This window comes from Bubalus bubalis, chromosome 18 (genome assembly GCF_019923935.1).
Source record: "Bubalus bubalis isolate 160015118507 breed Murrah chromosome 18, NDDB_SH_1, whole genome shotgun sequence".
NCBI classification, from domain to species: Eukaryota; Metazoa; Chordata; class Mammalia; order Artiodactyla; family Bovidae; genus Bubalus; species Bubalus bubalis.
This window is the reverse complement of record NC_059174.1, coordinates 64,043,540-64,049,559: the sequence shown is the minus strand read 5'-3', so window position 1 is coordinate 64,049,559 and position 6,020 is coordinate 64,043,540.

The following is a 6,020-nucleotide window of genomic DNA, read 5'->3' as shown; positions in this document are numbered from 1 at the left end:
ACATTTCTTGGGACTTCTTCCAGTGGTTAAAACTCCGAAATTCCAATGCAGGAGCTGTGGGTTGGATCCCTACACATATAACATCTTACACACACACACACACACACACACACACTGAAATACTCAGATCAGATCAGATCAGTCGCTCAGTCATGTCCGACTCTTTGCAACCCCATGAATCGCAGCACGCCAGGCCTCCCTGTGCATCACCAACTTCCAGAGTTCACTCAGACACGTCCATCGAGTCAGTGATGCCATCCAGCCATCTCATTCTCTGTCGTCCCCTTCTCCTGCCCCCAATCCCTCCCAGCATCAGAGTCTTTTCCAATGAGTCAACTCTTCGCATGAGGTGGCCAAAGTACTGGAGTTTCAGCTTTAGCATCATTCCTTCCAAAGAAATCCCAGGGCTGAAATACTACTCAGTCATAAAAAAAGAATGAAATTCTGCCATTTGCAACAATGTGGATGGACATGGAAGGTATTCAGTTCAGTTCAGTCGCTCAGTCATGTCCGACTCTTTGCAACCCCATGAATCGCAGCACGCCAGGCCTCCCTGTCCATCACCAACTCCCAGAGTTCACTTAGACACGTCCATCGAGTCAGTGATGCCATCCAGCCATCTCATTCTCTGTCGTCCCCTTCTCCTCCTGCCCCTAATCCCTCCCAGCATCAGAGTCTTTTCCAATGAGTCAACTCTTCTCATGAGGTGGCCAAAGTATTAGGCTTAGTGAAATAAGTAAGACAGAGAAAGATAAATTCTCTATATATTATTACTTACATGTGGCATCTAAACAATAAAACAGACAAATGAATATAACAAAATAGAAACACACTGAAGGCTTCCCTGGTGGCTCAGATGATAAAGCATCTGCCTGCAGTGTGTGAGACCTGGGTTCAATCCCTCAGTCAGGAAGATCCCCTGGGGAAGGGAATGGCAACCCACTCCATGGACAGAGGAGCCTGGCGGGCTACAGCCCATGGGGACCCAAAGAGTTGGACATAACTGCATGACTAACACACACTCACGAATGTAGAGAATAAACTAGTGGTTACTCAGGAGGGGAGGAGGGCCAAGAGATGGGTATCTGATTAAGAGGCACAAACCACTATGTATAAAGCAAATAAGCAACAAGGGTGTATTATACAGCACAGGGAAATATAGCCATTATTTTGCAATGAGTTTAATAACTTTAAATCATATAAATAATCTGCTATAAATAATAAAATAATCTATAAAAATATTAAATCACTGTGCTGTTCACCCAAAACTAATATAAACCAACTATACTTCAGTTTAAAAAACAGCCCCAGCAGAAGAATATTTCTTTCTTCTAGAATAAGTTTCTTAAGGACCATCCAATGAGAGCATTGGTGAAGAGAAATCCACCAAAGTAAGCCAGTAGTCCTCCACATAGGTAACTGACCATAAGCCCAACAGCTGGAATAGTTTCTAAACTCTGCATATGATTCTGCTTATGATAGAAAAACATTTCATTCACATGCAAAAGTCCTCACAATAAAGAAAAATGATAAAGAGTCATCTGGGTCAGGTCTGGGCTTCCCTGGTGGCTCAGGTGGGAAAGAATCTGCCTCTGATGCAGGAGACCCAGGTTTGAATTCTGTGGTGGGGAAGACTCCCCTAGAGAAGGAAATGGCAACCCACTCCAGTATTCTTGCCTGGAGAGTTCCATGGACAGAGGAGCCTGGCGGGCTACAGTCCATGGGATCACAAAGAGTCAGACACGACTGAGTGACTAACATTTTCAGCTCACATGGGTCAGGTCTGGCCTCTTGGGATAGCTGTCTACTTCTGATGCCATCTCCTGTTTTCCTGGTCTGAGAATAATCTCTCCTGCGCTTGAGCATGGATGTGAGAAGATTGGAGGCCAGCAGTCCTCTCCATAGATGAGTCAGATATCATAGCAGAATCTACAGATTTGGGGAGTTTCCTGTCTTTTCAAGGAAGGCCTTAATGTAAGTTGAGATTCCTGCATCTACCAGGAGCTGTCCTTCCTTATTTACCTGGGAGTGCTGCTAGGAACTCTGAAGCAAGGTACCAGGCTCTTTTTCCCAGGAGCTTTGTGACTCCTTAAAGTTCACCTAGGCTCTTTAAAGCTGTCTGGTTATAGTCTGTGCATATTCTCAACGATGTTTCCATTTATACCCCATTAAAAGAAGAGATTCTTATTGAATTTATGCAGGTAACTACATTGCCATAAAAAAAGAATACTTGCTAAGAGTTTCCAAATTCTGGAAGGATCAGGTAGAGAGACAATATAAACGTTTCACTTCAGCTTACAAAGGTATAATTTGCCAAATTGTTGTCATAATTAAATGAGAGCGAAATGTTTCCTTATGTGTAGAAAAACAAAGATTAAAAGCCAGCATTTCAGACAAAAAGCCATAAAAATGGAAAGTATCTTCAACCCTTCACTTGGTCCTGTGTAATGAATCCTTGTTGATCTTAAACTTCTGTTGGCAGTTTATGAAGCCATCGGCTTCTCCGTTAGGATTCTTCAATTCCTTATTCAGTGCAGTGGTATGAGCTGGAGGTTATCAGAAACCTGTGATTGTCGAAAAAAGACATTTCGATGTAAATGAATTAAACATTGAGTTCAAAACAGTTTCTCAGCCCCGCCAGCTACATTTCAGTGGCCAGATGTGGCCAGTGGCTACCACACTGAACACATTTCAAATACAGAACATTTCCATGGTCACTGGAGGGTCTATGTCAGGACTGGCTTAGATCGCTTAGGTTTTCAGAATTATCACACTAGAGCCCCTAGGGCTTCCCTGATAGCTCAGTTGGTAAAGAATCCATGTGCAGTGCAGGAGATCCCGGTTCGATTCCTGGGTCAGGAAGATCCCCTGGAGAAAGGGATAGGCTACCCACTCCAGTGTTCTTGGGCTTCCCTGGTGGCTCAGCTGGTAAAGAATCTGCCTGCAATGTGGGAAACCTGGGTTTGATCCCTGAGTTGGGAAGATCCCCTGGAGAAGGGAAAGGCTACCCACTCCAGCATTCTGGCCTAGAGAACTCCATGGACTGTATGGTCCATGGGGTCGCAAAGAGTTGGACACAACTGAGCAACTTTCACTTTCACTATAGGCCCTAGAGAACGAGGATTTAGGCTGAGCGCCGTGAGATCCCGAAGGAGCACGGTCTTACAGAGCATCCTATCAGTGGGTCTTGGGGACTCTTGGCTCCACTCAGGCCCTCTGGGCACTTCGAGTCTCAGCTTGGCTGGTGCCTGGCCCGCAGGACACGTCCTCCACCTGGGCCAGGTTAACCAGTCTGTTCCTGCTGACGTTCGGTAAATGGTGACATTTCCCGGGCACTTCCGCCTGTCCTTCATGGTGCTGAGCAATGTACTTTGACGAGCTCATGTAACCGCCAGCAGATCCCTAGGAAATAGGAGCTAATATGACCCCAATTTATATGGGAGAAACCCGAGGCTTGTGAGAGCTGTTTTTAAAGATTATTATTTCAGTTTCTGAATCTAAACCAGGACTCTCTGGCTACTCTTTACACTTTTTCAGCCTCATGGAATTCAAATTTTAACAAAATATATCTTTAAAGAAATAAAATAGAGCAGTTTACATTTCTGCCAAGACTGCCCTTTCACCAGACAGCAGCTTGGCTTTGTCTACTGCAGGAGCTGGCAGAGAAAACTCTAGGTCAGAGGTGGGCAGACTACGGCTGTCCAGCCCACAGCCTGTTTGTGCAAATGAGGACTTTTTGGCACAGTTACGTCTGGACTGCTTTAATGCAAAGTCCTTTAGCTGCGACAGAGACTCATTGGCCCAGAAAGGCTAAAAATCTTGCCAAGAGACCCTTGAAAAGAAAGGTGACTGATCGCTGCTTCTGTATAGCTTCAGGATTCAAAGATAAAAGGTTGAGCCAAAGGGTGTCCTAGGGATTGGATGTGGAGGACCAAGGGGGAGGTGAGCATCTTGGATAGCTTCATGGATTCTGGCTTGAACCACCGGAGGTGCTAGGTTCCAAGGTGGGAATGACTTGGGAGACACACCAGTGGGTTTATAAGGGTTTGTTTAATTTAGGATGTGTTAAATTGAATTAGAGCCAAGTAAGCCTTAGCAAGTGCAAGGAGTGTGTGTTTAAACCTGCAAATATTTTTTTAAGCTGCCTTCATATACACCCATTACCTCGTATGCGGGAATGTAGCTCTGCCCATGATTTCTGATTTGCAGATCAAGCTTAGAAATTGATGGCCAATTAAGTTATTCATTCATGTATTCAAAAATATTTTACCAACACCATAAAGAAAGTCAATGTATGAATAAGAAACTCATCAAAGGTAATTTCAGTACACATTACATAGACAAGATCAATATCCTTAATATGTAAAGAACTCTTATAAATAGATAAGACAAAGACCAACCACCCAACCAGAAGTGGGGACAGAGGAAACAGTAATTAACAGTGAAGAAATGAAACTTTCTAATAGTGTTTTGACTCAGCTTTCAGTAAAGATTTTAAAATGTGTTCCTATATACGGACGTGGCCTGTCCACATGCACTGTTAGTCAGAGTCTCCTCTGGTCCTCTTTATGAAGGGCGGTTTGGAAAGAGCTGCTCCCAAATTTGAAATGTACATATACTCTGATGCAGTACCTTCCATTCTAAAACCTGTGCTGATAAGCTGCCAATTGTGTGCAACCACACACTTTGAAAGAAGGTTATTCCAGTCACGTTGGTAGTAAGAAAAGACCAGAAGCCACCTAAATGTCCAGCCTTTGGACACTGGTTATACAAATCATGGTAAAGTCACTCAGTGGAATAGTCTACTTCTGTTAAAAAAGAATGAGGCAGTACTGTATGGACTGATATGACAAAATTTCTAAAATATATTCATTTGTTAGCTAAAAAAAAAAAGCAAGAGTGTGTATGGTAGGATATCATGCACATTAAAGAAAGAAACAGAGGGATAGGGGCAGATGAAATGTACTTCGGTTTATTTAAATACACACATGCATATACATGCATCAGTTCAGTTCAGTCGCTCAGTCGTGTCCGACTCTTTGCAACCCCATGAATCGCAGCACACCAGGCCTTGCTGTCCATCACCAACTCCCGGAGTTCACCCAAACTCATGTCCATTAAGTTGGTGATCCAATCCACCCATCTCATTCTCTGTCATCCCCTTCTCCTCCTGCCCCCAATCCCTCCCAGCATCAGAGTCTCTTCCAATGAGTCAACTCTTCGCATGAGGTGGCCAAAGTACTGGAGTTTCAGCTTTAGCATCATTCCTTCCAAAGAAATCCCAGGGCTGATCTCCTTCAGAATGGACTGGTTGGATCTCCTTGCAGTCCAAGGGACTCTCAAGAGTCTTCTCCAACACCACAGTTCAAAAGCATCAATTCTTCGGCGCTCAGCTTTCTTCACAGTCCAACTCTCACATCCATACATGACTACAGGAAAAACCATAGCCTTGACTAGATGGACCTTTGTTGGCAAAGTAATGTCTCTGCTTTTGAATATGCTATCTAGGTTGGTCACAACTTTCCTTCCAAGGAGTAAGCGTCTTTTAATTTCATGGCTGCAATCACCATCTGCAGTGGTTTTGGAGCCCAAAAAAATAAAGTCTGACACTGTTTCCACTGTTTCCCCATCTATTTCCCATGAAGTGATGGGACCAGATGCCATGATCTTCGTGTTCTGAATGTTGAGCTTTAAGCCAACTTTTTCACTCTCCTCTTTCACTTTCATCAAGAGCCTCTTTAGTTCCTCTTCACTTTCTGCCATAAGGGTGGTGTCATCTGCATATCTGAGGTTATTGATATTTCACCCGGCAATCTTGATTCCAGCTTGTGCTTCTTCCAGTCCAGTGCTTCTCATGATGTACTCTGTATATAAGCTAAATAAGCAGGGTGACAATATACAGCCTTGACGTACTCCTTTTCCTATTTGGAACCAGTCTGTTGTTCCATGTCCAGTTCTAACTGTTGCTTCCTGACCTGCATACAGATTTCTCAAGAGGCAGGTCAGGTGGTCTGGTATTC